At 42.1% G+C, this 21,684-nt stretch overlaps 1 protein-coding gene across 5 annotated transcripts in view; it reads right to left on the reverse strand.

Moving 5' to 3' along the window:
- The window catches only part of MAPK10 (mitogen-activated protein kinase 10), a 318,476-nt gene that overhangs the window by 233,834 nt on the left and 62,958 nt on the right, over nt 1–21,684 (reverse strand). The gene's annotated exons all lie outside the window — the stretch shown is intronic.

The raw sequence follows: 21,684 nt of genomic DNA on the forward strand, positions 1-21,684 counted from the left end.
TCAACCCTTACCAGCCGGGTTTCAATTAGTTTCCATTTAACAACCCCACAAATTATTCTTCCCCTCACATCTGAGTTTTTCATATCAAGATTGACTTATGTCATACCTTTACATGGATTACAATATGTCCACAGTGTCAATTTTCTGTACGTCATGAACCATTCCCTATATGGATTTGATCTATGGGCTCCATTTTCATTTACCCATCAAGAGTTCTCATTCACCCCTCACTCTGTCGCACTGATCATGCACCTTGCTGTTCTACTCTATACTTACAAACTAATGCTATGTCAAAGTGCCATTTGACACTGGATTAATTTGATACAACATTCAACATAACACTTTCCATTAATATCATTGTAGGCGGATGCTCACAGAGGTATGCAAGGGAGACTGGTTATGGTGAAATTAAATAAGGCTTTTATTGCGCCTGTTTCCTTAACATCAGGAAACTATCCAAACAAGGGGTAAACAAAGCTTCTATTCACTTGGGAGTATTTCTAGTGAAATACTATGCAGTCCACAACTCCCTTTAGATAAGCATGTCTCCCAGCCCCAAACATATATCATGAAATGAGCAGATATAAAAAGTCTTATAAATTAAAGTCTTATCTGTTCCTGGTGGTTTGGAGGGAAAATCTTCTCCGTTCCTGGTTGCTACCTTTTCATCAGGTTTAGGTTTAGAAGTTTCCCCTGTGTCTTGCAAGCAGCCTCTTCTGGTAGACTCAAGACGTCTGTCCCCATGTCAGTCTCACAAGTTGTGAGAGTCAGGGATAATCTCCCTTCCTGTTTCAAGGGCAGGCTTTTCTAAGCAACCTAATCATGCAGGTTGTGTTTGTTAATTGACTACCAGCAGTTAACCACCACACTGCTGGATTAGAGGCATATTTACTTGAACAGGGATAACTCCCCTGTTACAATCATCTTAATAGTTCCCTACAGTAAAATCATGGTATTTTACCCTTCAAATAAATGCAATTATGTATTTATTCATACATCATGCCAGGAAAGATACACTGGGATACACTAGTAGTGTAAATGCCCAGGTTTTGAACTGAATCTAACAGCATGAGTACTGAATACCAACACCCTGATACCTGAATGTTTGGCTGATGTACCTTTACTGTTATTGATTCTTGGGAGACTGGATTCCACTGTTGATTGCCTTACACTGTTTCCAAACTACTTATTACGTATCTTTCCTAGCGACGTTCTTGCATCATACACTGTTGTGTTTGTCGACGCTCTATTGTATGTACAGTCTGGAATATAAGATATGACAGGTTGCCAAATTCATAGCCCTAGATGACACATTGACAGCATGTTTTCTGCTTGAATGAGAAGAACAATATATTTTGCAATATAGTACATTAAAAAAAACAATTGACAGGACAAATAGCACTTGCTGCTTATGAAGGACAAAGGATAAAATACACCCATAAAAATGATTAAAACTGTAATTCCTTTCTATTCAATATATTCACCACAATCTATGTATTCATGTTTAAGCAGGAGGTATTTCAATAAGACAATAATATAGGCAGAAAGGTGAACATCTAATCCATCACCAAATTCGTCTTCCGGTTGCCAAAGGTAAGTAAAGTGCACTCTCATGTGTGAAGTGCACATAGTATAAGCTGATTGACAATATTTGTATTTATTGAATAGATTATGTGGTCATAAAAATAAATTCAGCATGCGTTTAGTTTTTATTCTCACAATTAGAGTTTTATGAACGTCTTCAAATTTGCTTAACAGAATTTCATCGTAATTTTGTGTTTTCACAAAAATGTAGCAAAGGTTCTCATTTCTTGCAAATGCCCCCAAATGAAACATATACTGTACACAGTATACCAAGTTACTGAGAAATGTTGTAGCCTTTACCAGAATTTTGAGAAAATGGCAGTACAGTATATAATTGTGCGAATATATTCAAATGTGCTTTGCAAGTTTCACCTCTGCACTCACAATAACAGATGAACCAACAAAAGTCATATGGCTTAATTCAAAGATAAAATCCGGTCTATGTTTCAATAGGCAATAATCGGCATTAGCAGAAGCTAATGCCGATTATTGACTATGGGGATAAAGTGTATGATACAGCCCCCCAATATTATGTTGTACCCAGAACATACCTGAAAACAAGAGGCAAATGTCAATGTATATTTATGCAGATAAAATATTTTATAAATAAAAAATGAATCCACCACAAGACCTTTCACCTGGACAAATAAAATGTGTTAGATGTGCAAGGAGAATTTTTTTTTACTTATTGATTTAATAATAATAATAATTTTAAAAAAAAAAACACGAACCCACTTCTATAAAGATTAGCAACATATTTTTCTGGCAGATAAGCAGTCCTTCCACCATGTGGGATATTCCTCAGAAATGTCTTATTTATGATAACTAGGAAGAAACAACTCCACCACTGCTCTGAAACATGCCAGATGTTGATATACTGTAGTAAGAAAACTTAATTCATATTGATCATCACAGAGTCTGTAAAAGCTGCTCTCAGGGGACAGAGTTTTTCTCTCTGGGACTCCGCTACACAGCTATTATTGACTGTATGCTGCTTTAATTCTCCCAGGCCACAAAATGTACTGTTTTCAGGGGCCGCAGACAGCCGAGGATTTCAGCCTGTTGGTCCGCGGCCTTTAGAACAGTAAGTCTAGCTACATCGGTAATTTCCTTAGAACACATTTATCATCATAAACAAGCCACATAACTTTCACTGTTTACCTTTGGGAATTAGCACAAGTCATTTCTAACTCCAGAACAATCATTAAGCCACTTCATGCCTTTCTTAAAGATGGCTCTAGAGCTACCATACCATCCACTAAGAAAAATGCACTGGGGCCGTAACCACCCACCTCTATTTTTGGGGACATTACAATGATTACAGGTAAAGTGGAATAAACTAGTAATAAGTAATAAAATATAGTAGAACTAAAAAGGAGTCAACACAAAGGAGGAGATGTGTCATAGCAAATATGGAGCGTCTCTTCGCGTCAATGTATCAAGGTCTTTGATCCAAGTTTTGTGTTGTTTGTGTTGCCTTTAAATTTGGCAAGTGATAATAGGAGGTGTTACATGATGCACAGATTATAATGAGATGCATCAAAGTCCGAGCCTCTGTGTAATTTTTGTATCTTGTATTTGCGTCAGATCAACATGCCTGGTCTGAGGTGGCGTACATTTTTCTGGCTAATAATTTGCATCAAATGTAAGAAACACTTTCATAGATGTGACGCAAATGCAAACAGAAAATGGAGCAATGCATCAAAACAAACTTCTATGTGCCCTTTCTTTACGTTGAAACATCGCATAGAATGAATGACTTTGAAAACTCAAGCATAAAACATACAACCAACTTCCAATCATTTCCTTTTAAACGCTATGGCCTAGATCAGCGGTGCGCAAACTGGGGGGCGCAACCCCCAGGGGGGGGCTCAAGACAGCCTGCGGGGGGACGTGCGGTTTACAGAGGCCCCGTGCGCTTCCCGAAGGCACTTCAATGAAGTGCCGGGGGAACTGCAGGGCCTCTGTAAACCTTTACTTACCTTCGCTCCACACGCATCGCCATGACAATGCAACGTCAAATGACGCCGGAGCCGCGGTAAGTAGGGGTGAAGGGGGGGGGGGGCAGGGGTGAGGTGACTGTTGGCAAGGGGGCGCAGGGAAAAATGTTTGCGCCCCCCTGGCCTAGATTCACTAAAGGATGGGTGTAATAGTGTGCTTAAATCTTAGCACCCTTTGGTGAATTTGCGCCTATTGGGCAGATTCACGGAAAGTGCAGGAACTGTAGTTCATCTGAAAAATCCGTTCACAAAGACATGATAACCAAGATCACACATTACTTTGAATACCTGTTAATATAGCATTAGAGATGGGTGAATTATTCAGAAAAAGTTCAAATCCGCTGCAAAAACTGCATTTATTTGTAAGTTCAAATCTTTGCGGATGAATTCGAGTTCTAACAAACCCGTCACTTTTTTTTGCATTCCATTATGTGAAATTTTACAATGTGAACGAATGTTAGATAATCGCTTGAAAATTTGCACTATATCAGTGAATATTCCAAACTTTGTCGAAACTATTAAAAATAAACGGGGTTTTTCTCAGCTTTTGTGGGAGGTTTTATTCTGTGCAGACAAATATTCACGGGTTTGCAAAAATGTACAAAACTTCAGTGAAATCCTTATGGGCTCATCTTCAATATGTTCGCCCATCACTACATGTCATCTGGTCTATCGTTAATGAATCTGATCCTCTGTCATACTTAAAAACGTTTTTTTTCTTTTCTATATATTATAGATCTTAACACACAATACTGATAACACACAGAAATAATTATTATCACATCTGTAGCACAAAAACAAAATCTGAAAAAAGACATGTAAAAAAGCTTAAAACTGTCTACTAGAAGATAGACAGGGACAGTTTTTGTGATATTCGTGATCATACTGAATTGCCATTCACTTAAAAGAACCATTCATAAATGTGTGATAGACATGTGTTAACTCTTTCACTTGAATGACCATGCGATCACAGCTATAGAATATAATCCTAAACAAATTGTTTTCTATTTATTGTGATGTCATGTAGCCCATCCTTTATTTAATATTTCCTCCTTCAGATTGTTTGATAGATAGATAGCAAAAAATCACAAAAACTGTATGGTGCTCTAACATGAGCCACTGGCCACATAGCCTATAAACATAAAGGCATTTTAGTGTCCCTTGGAGGTCCCATATATTCCTAGACCAGAAAAACTCCAACACTGAAATAAAATCACTTCCACTAAATACCGAATAGCTGGAAAAAGTCCCACTAGAATAATGTGTGACTTTCACTGGCTAGTGACCAGACATAGATATCGGTTGGGTAAGTATAAGGTAATTCAGATGTATAGGTTGGAATAACTCACTTTTGTGGGGTCTTCAATGGAACTTCCTCCGTGGGTGCGTGCTGCCGTTACTCCACAGTGACCGGACATCCAAAGAAAGGAGAGATGGAGCACAGCTGGTAGTAAATAAACTGCTATGGAGAGTGGGACCCGGTAAAAAATGTTTAATGGATCAGTGCAAGGTACAAAAACTGGCCCTCAGGCCCCCACCAACGCGTTTCGAGCTGATAGCTCTTTCTCAAGGTGCATGTACCTTGAGAAAGAGCTATCAGCTCGAAACGCGTTGGTGGGGGCCTGAGGACCAGTTTTTGTACCTTGCACTGATCCAATAAACATTTTTTACCGGGTCCCACTCTCCATAGCAGTTTATTTACTACCAGCTGTGCTCCATCTCTCCTTTCTTTGGATGATAGATAGATAGATACTGATGCAGCGGCCGTTATTCGAACACATCTCGGTGCCGAGTTTGAGTTCTCTGCTGTTCCCCACGCAGCATGAATGCGGCCAATCGCCCCAGGCACCCGCGCTTATCGCGGATGTTTTGTTTCAATTTCATGATTCTGTTTCTTCGTTTGTAATAAATGGATGAATTGTAATGTGTACAGTACTGTGCTACTGTGCTACTGTGTCAATTTCATGTTTTTAATAGCCAGAACACTAAAATTCGTGTTTCTGCACTCGCCGCGCTCGCATCTTAGTGCGGGGAGGCTGGAATTCATCCCGCGGTTTTAAATCGGGATTCCGATGTACATGACGCGTGAAGTGTTCGAATAACAGCCGCTGCATCACTAGATAGATAGATAGATAGATAGATAGATAGATAGATAGATAGATATAGAGAGATGCCCACACCATGTTGTAGCATTTTTTAGTCCCAGATTAAGGCAGGCAATGTAGTATTTATCTATATGGGGTTTTATTTACAGGGATAAATAATATACTAACAGGCCCATCGTTCCTTTAAGTCAAAACGAAATCATAAAACAAACTCCTACTCTTAGGAGACTAACTACACGTTCGGCTTCAAACCTTACTACCTGGATGGACAGCTACGCTGGTTACCACCCCAAACAGGTACTATTATAACTGAACAGATCTAAAGTCTCTGAACACAGCAATAAAGGGTTTTGCTTATCTGTTACTCCTTTGGAGCAGATGTCCCCACTTCAACACTGTCTCGCGTCCTTCCTTCCCAGGGGAGCTCGGCCCCACAAGAGCTCAGAGAATCTCTCCTCTGTAAATCCAATGTTAAGGACAGGATATTCCCGCTTCAGCACGGTCTCTCATCCTTCCTTCTTGTTCCTGGGATTGACAACCCAGGCAGTCCCAGCAGACTCCGCAACCACCATCCAGCAGGTCTAAGGAACTGTGCCAGACTCTTTAGCTGGGGAGCACTTTTCTATCTCCCCCTTCTCTGGGGAAAACAGTCTGTCTCAGCATGGAAGCTCTGAGTCCAGCCTGATTAATTAGTCAGCATCTGCTACTCGTTTCTCTAGGGAGATTAACTTTCTGTGTGTTGGAAAGCCCCATAGCTGCCCTATTCCAGCACCTAGAGGACAGTGATGGTATCACATATCCCCCTCCCCAGCGTAACATTGTTCTGTGATGCAGCCAGTGCACTATTCCCATGCACCAGCCTCTTTGTCAGAGACGTCTGACATCCATCTCTTTATTTTCCTTGCCTTCCAGTTGAACAGTTTTTCCTTCGGGGCAAGTACTAGGCTTTCTGGGCCTGCAGACTGGTACTTCGCTACCTTCTTGACTTTCACTTGTTTTGGTTTTAGCATTGAAGCTCAGCTTTTGGCGTGTTACTTTTTGGAAAAGTTCCTGAGCATCCCACAGTCTGTTAGCTCTCTCTGCCAGCTCAGCCCGGACTCTATCCCGCTCTGTGTCCTTGATCTGCATATCCTGAAGATGCATCTCTGTCTTCTTCCTCTTGTGCTCTTCTTCCTTACTCTGCAGAAGAGCCTTGACTTCGTTGGTCAGCTCCTTGCGTTCCCTCGCAGTGATTATTTGGCCTTCTCTTGTGAAGACAGTAACTCCGCTTTAGCGGTGATGGCTTTTGGACCTTTCTCCATCAGCGTACCTTCAGCGTTCGAGACTAGAGACCGGTCATTCACCACAAGTTCTGTGTTTGGTTCCACACCATTTAGCTTCAGTACTTCAACTTGGGATTCTCATTAACCCCCATTGCACCCCATAGAGCCTCTCTATTACAGTCGGCAGACTCGTAGGCTTGGACCTTTCTTTCTTGACTCCTTAACTTACGCCATTGGGAGCGTCACTGGACAATCTGTGAGGTCTTTCTCGTCTTGCGATCACGGACACACTTCCATCCCATTCTCATCCGAGACTGTATCTTTACAGCAGCTGCCCTCATGGCAAGGAATACACTTTGAACCCCATGGGCACTGCAGTACGACTGGATTCCTACTGTGCTACTCCATCGCAACTTGGTCCTTCCATTTCATGCCTTGTGGAAAGTAGACTGTCGTAGTGTAACGGCACTGTATCTTACAAGCGCACACAACTTGCTAAGGCGGTTCAAACTTTGCCATCCTGTTTTGCAGTTGAACGGTGTCCCCAGCTTTCACTGTACCCTTGTTTTTACGGGTATTCATTTCTGTGGGATGCAGATACTTGGGCCGGCCAATACCTTTTCCTATAGTGGAGACACGTGTGCATTACTGTACCGTGGAGCCTCATTCATTTATAACTCTTTTTATGTGTCTGTCTTGGGTTTGTAACCTGTTTCTCCAACTTCATCTGAGAAACCTCCTGTTGGGCAGCAGTAGAGTCCAACATAGCATCCCGCTCTGGTCACCCTATTGTTTCTCTGCCATCTTGTGGCCAGCACACTCAAATTCCAGGTCCTTACTCAGGTCTTGAAGTTCTCCTTCTGCATTTCTTTTTCCACTCAGTGCATCTGCTAGTTCAGCTTCTTTGGAGCCGAGTCGTGATTCCACATCTGTCAGCTGATTCAGCGCAAGGCTTAAACCGGTTTCCTTTTTTCATTTCTGGCCTGCAGCTGCCGGTGCTCCTCCCGGACCTTTTCCAGCTCCATCTGCAGCCGGGCCCTCTCATTGACCGTGGGGTCCAGCAGCTAGTGGTTATCGGCCAACTCGGTCTAATAGTGCAGTGTCAGGCAGGTCATCTGACGGAAGGACACCTCCTCCCTCTCGGCGAGCTGTATCTTGCGCTCAGCAATCTGTGGCTGCAGTTTTTCAGTTTAATCCTGCAAGTCCCTTCCTAGGGCCTTCCCCTATTCCCAGTGCTTGCTCTGGGTTTGCATCACCACCTACTTCATATTTTGGAGCTCTGCAGTTTTTGTCGCTAGGATCGCCGCTGCTTCTGTTTTCCAGGCTCTTTCTCCTTGGCATACTGACTCATGGGGATGGAGCAACCACTCTGCTTCTCCATCTTTTGCTCCAGTTTCTGGACCTTCTCCCGCTCACTCTCATACAGAGTCATCTGGCATCTAAGCTCCACCTCCAGTGATGCCCTGGTGACACGCAGCATGGCCTTCAGCTCCTCATACTGCTCTGTGGGGACGTACTGGGTACTCTGCCATTGCTGTAGCACTTGTGCTTTGTTAGCGCCTGGACCCTTTCTTTCTGTAGCACTCACCGCATCTCTTCAACATCCGCCTGTTTCTCCTTGGCCTCTTGCAGACTCGCACACAGCTCTTGCAGCTGGCTCCGCAGTTTTTGCTCTGCTTGTGTGCGCTGCTCCAGGGAGACACGTATTTTATGCAGCCTTCTTTCTGCACTCTCCAGTGCTTCCTGTACTTCAAGATTTGAACGTCTTACTGGGACATCTCATAGTACATTTTCCATTTAGTACTTGTTTTCTCTGATTCGCTCGGCTTTTTGTATATGGCGGTAGCGGTAGCCTTTGTCATCCCAAGGCTAGTCATCATTCCTGTGATGATTGCTCCAAGCGCTCTGGGCTGTAGCTCATCTCAGGTCTGGTGTAGGGACAGCGCCATCTGTTGCAAACTCTGCTTTAAGGCAGCAACACTTTCTGCTTCGCTCTGCTGTAACATAGCAGTATTCTCCATCTGTGCCTTTATCCATTGCTGCAATTTCTGCTGTAAGGTAGCAGTAATGGGCATACATTCTTTCTCATTGTCACCGTCATCATAGGGCCTGAAGGGGCAGTGTTTGGTGTAACCAGGCTATTTACACCATAAACACATCGGTGGTTCCTTTTGTGGGGCCATGCAGGGGCACTCCTTCCTCTAAGGGCACTGCTTCGTGTGGCCAGGCATATTACACAGAAAACACATTATGTCCGCCATTTTTCCTTCCAGATGTATTCTTCACCTTGACCTCTTGGAGGCGCTATTTCCTCAATTCTTCATATCTTTCCCCGTGTATCCTATAAGCACAACTGGTCATACACAGTGGGACAGACTTTACTTGCAGATTTTTTTTTTCACTTCAGTTGGGCGGCCATTTTAATTCCCCGCATTTATTCATAGCTGCCCTATCCCAGCACCTGGAGGTAACGCTATACAGTGGAGGTTTCTTGTTGTCTTTTTCACCCACCATATCTTAAAATGTGTGTGTGTTTATATGTATATGTATATGTATATCTAAACCATTTCTGGGACATATCCAATCACCATGGTTTCTGGCTAATGTACCTTTTTTGTGACACATTTTACACCTTCTGTCCATAAAGCTTTATTAATACTGATGCTTTACTTTAAATCTTACCAACTAGAACAGTGCATGTACTATAATACCGATGCTTCAAGTGCAGCACTTTAACGGCAGACAGTTATTTAGCATATTTATTGAAATAATCTATTGCTACCGCTGTTAATAGGGAATAAAATGAAAGATTTGACAGTCAGAGATAACAATTACCGAAATGATGCATACATGCAGAGTGCTGATTCCACAGAGATAAAACTGATTGAAGTGTTTGAAGAAAACAAAATGAGAGCAAATAAGTAGGGAAACCTTTTCTTCCTTCTCCTGCTGGGATTTTGCACAATAATTTTCACCTCCTAAATTAGCATAAAACAAATGCTCACAGAGTCTGCAAGTACAGTAGCTCAGTCTATCACTGAATAAAAAACTAACCCAGCAAATAAATAATGTTAGTAATATATGTAGAAACGTATTTACATATTAACCTTTGGGTGACCCATGAAATAGCTACCACATCATAAGGTCTGGCACTATCAGGTAGAAGCCCCATCATAAGGTCTGACACGCCAGGGACACCATCAGGTAGAAGCTACATCATAAGGTCTGACACGCCAGGGACACTGTAACAGGGGACTTATCCCTGTTCAGAAAACTTGCCTCTAATACAGCAGTGTGCTGGTTAATTGACCAGCACTTGACTGATTGGAGGTTTGTTAGGGAAAAGGCTCCTCCTGAGACAGGAAGGAGAGACTCCTGAGCTCACACATGGGCTGAACCAGGAAGGGATAGAGAGGTCTTGAGCGGCTGTAGTCTGACAGCTAGACAACAAGACAACAAGGGGGAGAAGACTTCTAAAACCTGAAAGTTCCTTAGGACAAAAAGGCTACACAAGGAGAGCAGAGAAGGATTCCCCCCTACAGCTACTGCACCGACACACTTTATTCGAGCAAATACCCGGTATGTACCTGGCAGATACCTGGAATGCGCCGCTCCTCACCTCTGACAAGCCCCGTTGCATTTGCCTTCCCAGCCTGGGTTCATGCCTGGCTGATGGGCGGCTGATCTGTTAAATGATAATGATTAGGATTTAATAGGCTGCAATGCTTCGCGTGTCTACCAGATGGCATAAATTCATGAATTGTAATGCAGTTTATATATATATACTGTGCAGTATTGCAGCCAGCGGGAATAAAATGCTTCAATCCCTGCCTGGAAAATAACTCAATGCACTCGGGCAGAAAACAGTCACAAACCTCAATACACCCGGGTATACCCGAATTCGTGGGACTAGCCGAGCTCGAATAAAGTGTGTCGCCAGTGTACCAGAGAGACAGATAAGCTTTACTTTCTAAGACTGTTGTATATCTGCACATATCAAAATATATGTTTGGGGCTGGGAAACATGCTATCTAAAGGGAGTTCTGGACTGCATATGTTTAACTAGAAATACTCCCAAGTGGAGCAGAAGCTTTGTTTGACCCCTTATTTGCATACGGTTGATGATTTTCATGTGTTAAAGAAGCAGGCGTAATAAAAGCCTTATTTTAGTTCACCTTAAAACCAGTCTCTATTGTGTACCTCTGCACATGTCTCTTACAGACACCATCAGGTAGAAGCCACATCATAAGGTCTGACACGCCAGGGACACCACCAGGTAGAAGCCACATCATAAGGTCTGACATGCCAGGGACACCATCAGGTAGAACTATGTCATAAGGTCTGACATGCCAGAGACACCATCAGGTAGAAGCCACATGATAAGGTATGACACGCCAGGGACACCATCAGGTAGAAGCTATGTCATAAGGTCTGACATGCCAGAGACACCATCAGGTAGAAGCCACATCATAAGGTATGACACGCCAGGGACACCATCTTGTAGAAGTTGCATCATTTGTGTTTTGCTCTTTTGCTAGGGGAGATCACTATCAGCTCTGTACAGTATTGTACACTACAGTATGTGCAGTATACTTCAGTTTCCTTATAATAAAATATACAAAACTAAAGTCCCATTCATTGTATAATCACTGTTTCCGGACATAAGCCTTTGATTCAAGAAAAATAATTTATTCATTATGCCAACTGCAAGAGAACTTGTTGGGGCAATTTCTATGGCTACCATTTTGTACACATCAATACAAGGGGAGCCGTTGTACATTTCTTGAAAGTTCCTGGGAACATTTTTATTGCTTTATTTGGTGACCACAACTACATGCACCATGTTTCCAGTGGCACTTGAAGAGTGGGGGTTCTTCCCAAATTGTTGTGCATGTATGCATGGTTTCCTAATAAGTCAATAAAAATGTTCTGAGGGACTGTTTTTATTTAAGATATGTGCAATGACAATCCAGCTGCAAACTACTATTTTATTACTGTCCTATATTCTAACGTACATCATAAGACATTTGTTCGGGAATTTGTTACAGGTTATTCCATAAATGGCCATTAGTTATCACAAAGGGCTATCATTAAATTAATCAGATTGTGAGATATCCCACATGGTACACCCCCAATCCGATTGGTTGATGTAACATGTGATGGCTGCTATTTTTTTTAAAGGATGTGACATCATCACTTTTAGATGATGTCACGTTCCTTTAAAAAAAATAGAAGCTGTCACATGGTACTTCAACCAATCAGATTACTAACCGCTAAGGGGATTAAGGGGTTAGTGACCATTAGTTTGTTTTTTTATTGTAATCTGAATACCGTGATAACATTAATGGCAAACCGTTTGATGGAGTCATGCCAAACCGTTCAAGATGGCAGCAATTTTATTGAGGCTATTAAAATAAGCCCATAGAATGATAAAGCATTCAAATGCAGATGGAATATTAACATAACAACATTAGAAAAACACTGTTAGAAGAAACACTTTCTAAATGTGAGTAAAGTAAGCTACAAATTCTACATTTTAACCTTTACCATTGGTTTCTTTTATTGTTCTTGTCAATTTTCTACCTGTTCCCAGCACTACTGTGAGAATCCAGAGATGTTTATTTGTATTAAAAGGTTTGTTGTTCCTTAAGGCTTAAGGCATTCAACTGCAAGAAGCTCCATCCAGAAGAGTAATTAAAAACAGGTAACAAATGTACCCTTCCAGCAGAACACATACAGCCTGCCGTGCAACATCAACAACCTTTTTTCCCTTTGTGATGTCAATAAATCCAATTTCTGTTCTTCTCTTCCTGTGCTGCAGCTGCTAACCGTATTTCCTTGTAAAGCAGAAACCATTGTATGTCTCAGGGGAACGCACACTTGACTTCATTCATCTGAAATTAGTTTTTAGGAAGTCTTTAGGTATTCAGAAAGGAGACTAGTCACTTAAGACCACCATTAGTCATCTCAGTCCCTGCAACAACAGCAAAATGGCATCCAAAAATAAGAAGTCCAGAACTCTTGTTGCCCCTCTGGACCAGTGAAAAGGGAAGGTGTGTTGCCGCTTGGGGTACTTTCAAAAGGACCCAACATGATAGTTCTTCGTAGATCAGTGGTACGCAAACTGGGGGCGCGCTGGAAATTTTCTTGGGGGGGCGCGGCGGTTGCAGAGGCCCCGCGCTCTTCCCCAAGGCATTTAAATTAAATGCCGGGAGTTCTCGTGAGACCTCTGTAACCTACTTACCGGGATTCAGTAGATTGTTGTGCCGCGTAGCCATTGCAATGCTGCGTCATTTGACGCTCGGCGCTATGGCAGCGGGGTCATGTGACGTCACCCCTGTTGTCATTTGATGCCGGTCAAAAAGTAAGGAGTACCTGGGGGAGGAGGCAGGGGGGGCGCAGCTCAAAATGTTTGCGCTCCCGTAATAGATTATTGTATACAGAGTTTCAGACATCACAGTACACGTGAAATGGCTTTTAAAGTTCTCTGCATACTATAATCTATAATGAACTTGCGTGGTGGTCCGTTGATATATTAAAATGTACAACAAAACCCAAAGGTAATGAAATATAGCAATATGCAACAAAGCTCTGAACTTTAAGCAATCTAATCTACATCTACCAGATAATAGAGACCCATACAATATTATCAAACATTTATGCTCCCCTTTTGTTTTCTAAAAGTACATAACACATCATGTGGCATTTCTTGTCTGCAAGGTATTCACTTTCTAAAATAATATTTTCTTAACATGGGAAAAATTGCCAAACATATTTCAGTTATTGCAAGTTATATGCAATCCAGATACATATCTACACCAGATAACCTTTCCTATGAAATACCAGTGGCATTTTCAAACATACTGCTTTTCTGCTTCCATTTTTTATATTGTGCTGGTCATGAAAATAGAAATGGCTTATATAGTTCATATCAGACATCTTGCAATCATTTCATACATTGTTATCTGTCATGAACTGGGGATTGAGTATGCCACTGACTGAGCACTGATACTATGACAATAAAAATAGATTCACACTAGTTTGATTTGTTACAAAGTAATGTAGTTACATTTGTAATATAGATGGTAAATCTGCACTATACAGAAGTAACAGATGTTTTGCACACGTTCTCATACCATAAAACTAGCAGCAGCAGCAGTAGAGCGCTATTATACGATGTGCCGCAGCTCTATATAAATAGAAATGCAGCCAGGAGGTACATTTGAAAATAATAAAGGAATATATGTTTAAAAGGATACTTCTATTTTTATAACATAAACATTGTATGAACCTAACCAAAATGGCATCTAAAGAATATTGCCTCTGCATGTTTTACAGTTTCTTTAAGTAGGGCACGGTACAACTATACAAGTAATACGGGTGTAACTGCTCAAAAATATCTTAATGTTAGTATAAACTGGCGTTACACTTAGGGTATTTAATAATATTTAATAAATATTTGGAGAGAAAGAAAAATATACCCTATTTAAAGTGTGCACACAGGTGATCTATGTAACAGCAATGGGAATAAAGTGCCTCATACAGTATAACAAAAAAAAAGAATTAAAAAATAGGTTTTAATAAATATTTTCTAAAAAGAAATGGTTCCAATAAGATACTTTACACTCATATTTATGTAGCGCAGTTTCCCCCACCCTATGGTAAATGTGATGTCTACTGAGTGTGTGGTGTGTTACCTGTGCCTCACAGGAGGCCTAAACCTCCGCTGCTGGGAGCCCATGGTGTACCTGCTCCATCTGGTGACAGCGCCTCCATCTGTGAGGGAGCCTGACAGCGCCGGAAAACCCCTTCACAGGACCCAATGCAATAAGATCACACACTTGTATTTAATACCTATTTACTGTACACAGGTAAAATTAGTTATATCACTAACCCACATACAATATAGGGCTCGAACGGCCGTAGCCCCACCGTGTCCTCCAACCATAGTATCCACCCCTGATGGGATTTCCCCAAAGTACTGTACTGAGGTGCCCTGGGCACCCAACCTCCCTGGTGTCCATAAGAGTCAACCCACCCAAGGTGTGAGACAGCACTGCCCACAGTAACTGAAAGTGTTATAGTTGGGGCACGTTGTGAGGTACCTGCCCAGGTGCTCCACCCGGTATGGCTGAAGAGCAAAAGGGATCCACTGATCCAGCGACGTCGATGTAAGCGAAGCCTCCCCCTCTGCGTAGGGTGAACTTCGGTAGGAGCGTCTCACCTTTGATAGTCTATGATAGTGCGGTGGTGGCCCTGCCCCAGACCACAGTCCGCAAATCGCTGTGCGGCATCTTCAAATGTCTGTATGCACTAGCTGTATACAGCTACAAGGGAAATGTCCCTAGCTAAGAGTTCCCTGTAGCAGCCACAATCTGATTAGGTGAGGCGGGCTATCATGGACCTAAAGAGTTAATCTGGCCTAGTCTGGGTCCCACTGACACTGATACACTACCTTCCCTTTCTCTGTCCTGGCTCCAACTGTCAGACACTCCAACTGCCAGTCACTCTAACTGCCAGAATTCTAACTGCCATGCATCTCTCAGCCCTATTGGCTGTCTGGCAACATGTGGTCTGCAGGCCCTGAGGCTGCTGGGACTTGTAGTTCCCAGCGGTGCTAGCACCTAATGGCCGTGGCAACTATGCTCCTCTGTGCATGCACAGGATCTCGCGCCTGCGCAGTGACTTCCAAGATGGCCGTGCCCTCCGACCACACCACTCCTAAGCCCTGGCGGCCCGGACGCCCCTCACAGCGCTGCCCGCAGCTCCCTTAGAACCCCGGCACTCGCCGGGTGTCTACACGCCCCGCTGGCGGCCCCCGCGCGCCTCCCGAGCGCGTGCCCTGGACCGGAAGATTAGAGGGGACGGGAGAAGACCTGGTTACATATAAAATAAATGTGGAGTTAGGAGAGCTATAGTACTCAATTGTTGCTCAATTAGCTACAGTGTTTACCAATATAATTATATTTTCATCTATATTTTCATTAGCACCTTTTGGGCACAGGTAACATCAGTCACATGGCCTAATGTGTCTTCAGGCATCATGGGGTGGAGCAAATTGGTAATACAAAAGACAGGGTAATACAGCGTTGTTGGAGATTTTAGAAGATATCACTTCAGTACAATTTATTCTAGGTGCTTTGGTTAGCTAGACTCACAATCTGAGATTTATAGATTCATAGAAACTAGCTTTAATAACTATAGACCCTATATAGATAAAAATATAATTTGTGGGCACATTCACATATCTCAGGCAGGTCTGCAGGTCTGCAGCCCTGCTTTCCCCATATTATGCTTCCACTGCAGCCAGGGATTCTGTCACTTTTTTTTTATCCACCATAACATATTTAGTGTGTGGTTGAAATCCCAGCTTCATATTGCAAAGCAAGTATCTTCACACTGATGATACCCAAATGTTGAAACAGCTGTCTATGGGTTCTGTATGTTTACTGGGTTTGCAATTGTTTAACTGAGGCTGTGCTGATAATCTATGTATTACAGCAGAAATAAACTCATAAGAGTCCATGTTAAAATGGATAAGAAGCAAAAAGTGACACTGTGAGTGCTCATTTGTGTGTAATGTCTCACAATCCCTGGCTGCAGTGGAAGCACTGTATGCTAAGAGATAATGGGGAAAGCCAGGGTTGCACACCTGTCTGACACATGTGACTGTGCTCACATGTGATATTTGTATTTGATAGATACAGTATCAATGAAAATACAACTATATGGGTAAACACTGTAGTTAATTGAGCCACATACTGTATACAGTAGAGTACCATCTCTCTCCATCTCCAATGTATTTTAGATATGAGTGTAATTTATACACTGGCGACACACTTTATTCGAGCTCGGCTAGTCCCACGAATTCGGGTATACCCGGGTGTATTGAGGTTTGTGACTGTTTTCTGCCCGAGTGCATTGAGTTATTTTCCGGCAGGGATTGAAGCATTGTATTCCCGCTGGCTGCAATACTGCACAGTACATATATATATACTGCATTACAATTCATGAATTTATGCCATCTGGTAGACACGCGAAGCATTGCAGCCTATTAAACCCTAATCATTATCATTTAACAGATCAGCCGCCCATCAGCCAGGCATGAACCCAGGCTGGGAAGGCAAATGCAACGGGGCTTGTCAGAGGTGAGGAGCGGCGCATTCCAGGTATCTGCCAGGTACATACCGGGTATTTGCTCGAATAAAGTGTGTCGGTGCAGTATTATGAGAACTGTTTATTTTTTAGACAATATTAATTCAAAGCTATTTTATTAGATTCTTTATTATATGAGGCACTATATTCACATAGATCTGTGTGCACACTTTGAATAGGGTATATTCTTTCTCTAACAAAAAGTATGAGCAGTACAATTACTTTGTATGAGGTCATTTGAAAAACTGATTAATAAAAGTAGTCTTATTAGAGTAGCAGGGATAGAGCACAATTGGTATATTCTATTGTTTTATGCCGGAATGTTGAAATATGCTACTGTACATTTCTAAAATACATAATAATGAGTATTACGTTTGTTTATCTATTTGTATTGAAGGAAGTACAAATGTATTGTTACAAAATGATTTCCTATTTTGATATGGTTAAATTACTGCCTACACTGTAGTCTCCTCGTGCAGTCTCCTGAGATACCAACAGGATATGGAGACTATATATTTACTGCTACATGATGAAAATGTAGAGTAGACATAACCTGCACTTTTTCAAACAGGTCCAATTATCCCGTAATGTACTTCGAACACTTAACATCTCTTTTTCATTATCACCACCTACTTCACATCTCCTTTCCATGTTGAGGAACGCTCTTGATTTTCTTATCATGTTCCTGATTGTATTTTCCCAATATAATAAACTATGCCTTAACACTAATAACTGACAGTATAATTACAGTGAATCTATTTATTCTCCTCCTTTCTGACCTACAGTATTAGTGGAATGACTACTAAATGTCAGGTCTATCCAATTACTTAAAAATATGTGCCTTGAACTGCATTTTCACCACTCAATTGACCTTTTTGTTCCTATGTCTTTGCTGAACATTATACAGTATCTACTGCGTTCCATATAGAGAGATTATTAAAGATTATTAAATCATTTTATTGACATGCATTTTTATATTATGTTATAGGTCGTTAACTTGTGGATCTCCATACAATGGGAAAAGCACTTGGAAAGGAGGCCAACACATCGATCACTTATTTTCTTGCTCTACACGTGTATAATAGGTGTAATAGATGAGATGATTTGCGTAATCTTCCTTTTAAGGCAGCTTGCACATTCAGTCCTGAGCTTCCACTGTTGCATGAAACCTCTGTGAAATGTGTATGCTTGCAGGACTTGTAATAAAGAAAGGACTAAAGTCAAAGTTTCAATTAAAACGTTGCATTTATTACACCTTATTACTTCTCGTGACATGCTTCACAAGAGAAAATCACCACTACCACGGTTTTTAAAACCATGGTTCTGAACCAGATCAGGTTTTGGGGACAACTGAAAAAAATCCTATTCATGCACAAATAAGGTAGATTTAGCTGTGTACAAATGCCCCAGATATAAATAAATTCTTATGTGGCCATTGATCAACAAGAAGAGGTTTGACTGTTCTAGTATTTTTCCCTTTGATATATATATGTAATGACAATGTTTTGCAGAGACTCAAAGTCGTCGCCATTGTGATCTTTAGGTCTCTATAGAAATGTACTGGGTACACACGGTCATCTAATAATAGTCAATTAATAATTTATTAACGCCATAGACATAGAATGGTCTCACCACCTTCGTATCCCTCCATCTGCTATTGCATAATGTAGGCGAGGTATTGGGTCACATAACACTCTTTTGCAGAGTGGAATGGAGCATATATTTTAATAAAGCAGCCCTGAGCTCCCTTTGAGAGGCGGCATTACCGCTAGGCCAAGGCTCCTCCTCCTTACCTATGTACGGAAAAGATGTGGAGGAGAGAGTACCTGTATAACAAGATATTGTCAGTGCTGCCAGGCTACAGGGAGGAGTTAGCAAGCTCCAGTAAGAAAGGGGATACTAGAAAGGAAGTTATTTAAAAAAGGTTATTCCGTCAGATGTTTTCTAATTGACTTCAAGTGTTTTCCATACTAGCAATCGCATACATCTTTGTTCTGCTATTTTCAAATACCACAATATGGTGGATTTTGCTCATAGAAATTATAGCGGGTTGTCTTGGCGGCTCTATGGTGGAAAGATTTGGCAAAAGACGGCTAAGTATATGGACTTATGGCTAGAACTGATGATGCAGAAGCCGGTGCCCTTCCAGGGGGTGGCCAGTTGTGTGTTAGCCACTGGGCCATTGTTCGGTTGTAATAAAAGTTATTGCTGGGAATTTAATGAAGGCCAATGCAAGTTGCATATTTTGGCATGAGTGTCCATTATGTGGCGATGTCCACCCAGTGGCCAGATGCTTTTATAAGGCAATCTTGGGGGTTGCAAACCAGTTAATCAGGCTTTGACGGAAGGTGATTATGCCGAGAAAAGTTGAAAGGATGGCGGTTTTGTTACATCACTGCCTCAATAACGACCCTGGCAGTCTTTTGCAGGTTGGCTTTCAATATGGATTATGGTTTCCTTTTAGGTGAACAGGGGTTATTTGTAGGCAGTCCCCTCCAGTGGTAGCGCTGCTTCAGTTTTTGGTTTGTTTTGTGTAGTTGATTAGAGTAGGAAGAAAATCGTGCATGTGTCAGACCTTGGTCTTGATTTATTAAATGTGACTTCAGGAAGGTGGCCTAGTGGTGGCAATTATTAGTGAGTGGGCAGGGCTCATTGGGCGGTGGCTACCTGGGGCTTTTTTTTTTTTTCAACTTTATGTTTTATTCAGTTTTCACACATACAACAGTTATAAAAAACAGTGTATAACATGGGTCAACTTATTCGCTGTATGTACTGCCACTTCAATTCCCAACTAAACACACTACACAAAGACTCAGGGGGGGAAAGACACACTAGGGGAGAAAGGGGGGGATGGGGAAGGGGAGTACCCCTCTGCCACTGCTACTGGATCTGCCATGAGCCGCTGCTTTTCCAGACCTCTCAGACTCCTTGTGCGCCCTTGCTAACCACTTGATTCGGGGCCGCAGCCATCCCTATCAGTCATGCCCGTCCCTGTGTTGCAAGCACTGCCATTCATTGAAGGAGAACTCACCTTTCACTATCACAGCCAAATGGTGGCATTGCTCACTCCCGTGATGTCTGTTTGTGCCAGCCACGGAAACCAGACTTTTTGAAAATTTGAGCCAGTGTCATTGACCAAACTTGTCAATTTCTCCATCTGGCAGACGAACCAAATTCTGTTCCGAATCTTATCTATCGATGGAATCGTGTTTTGTTTCCACAATGCTGCTGTCTCACACCTCATTGCTGTCGCAAAATGGGCGACTAGTTTATTTCCTGCTCTCGACAGGCCCTCCAGTGGTTTATTTAATAGAAATAACCAGGGATCCAGAGGAATTTCGAGGCCCAAAATCCTCTTTAGCCAATCCTGTATTTGTTCCCAGATCGGGCGCAATCGAGGGCAAGACCACAGCATGTGCAACAAGTCCCCAGGCTCTCCACATTGTCTAGGGCACAAGGGGGAGTAACCTGGTACAAATTTAGATAGCCTAACCGGGGTGAGGTACCACCTCATTAAAACTTTACATGAGTTCTCCTTCAATGTCGTGCAGATCGAGGTTTTTGCTACCGCTTCAAAGATTTCTAACCAGTCCTTGTCCTCTAATGTTTCTCCCAGATCCCTCTCCCATTGTGTCATGTAGTCAAGTCTCTGTCTGCTGCCCTCTCCAGGATCAATCACCTCCTTATACAATCTAGAGATAAGTCCCCTTGGTGCATGCCCACGTGCACAGAGCGTTTCAAAATTCATTACTTTAGGACGGTTCGTGTATTTGATATAAAATGCCCGGATCTGGAGGTATCTAAAAAATTCTGTGTTCGGAATGCCTTTATCTGACTGAATCTGTGTAAATGTCTTAATAGTGATTCTACCCTCCAAATCCATCAACCTCCCGTACCCACTCTGTTTCCAGAGTAGAAAGTGTCCCTCGTCCATCCCTGGAACAAATTCAGGGTTTCCAAATAGTGGGGTCATCAGTGAGTTCCTTGTGGTCAGAGCGCATTTAAATTTGGTGGCTTCCCAGACTGCAAATGAGTTGATCATTGAGGACAGCAGTCTCAAGATTTGCTTTAATCTAAGTTTTGGGTACCAAATCAGATTCTGAATTTCTAGTGGGGCACATATATCTCTCTCAAGCTCCACCCATCTACGTAGTTTCTGTGTGCTAGTGAATAATTTGGGTCAATTGTGCCGCTCTATAATATGAGAACAAGCAAGGTACCGCTAATCCGCCTGCAGTTTTGGGTCTCACTTATGTTTTTGCTGGTATCCTAGCTTTTTTGTTTTTCCAAATAAATTTAAAGATCTGGGCCTGCATGTTCTTGAAGTCTGCCCTCTCTAAAGGTATGGGGAGTGTCTGAAAAAGGTATAGTAGTCTGGGGAGAAGGTTCATCTTTACGCTATAAATTCTTCCAATCCAGGAGATACCATACGTCGCCCACTCCTTCAGCTCCTTTCTCAAAGATTGCAAGAGTTTAGGGTAGTTTGCCTTATATAACAACTTAACCTCCTTTGTGAGATTAACTCCTAGGTATTTAATCGTTTTGGGTTGCCAATTCAAATTGAAGTTAATCTCTATT

Source organism: Ascaphus truei, chromosome 1 (genome assembly GCF_040206685.1).
Source record: "Ascaphus truei isolate aAscTru1 chromosome 1, aAscTru1.hap1, whole genome shotgun sequence".
NCBI lineage: Eukaryota > Metazoa > Chordata > Amphibia > Anura > Ascaphidae > Ascaphus > Ascaphus truei.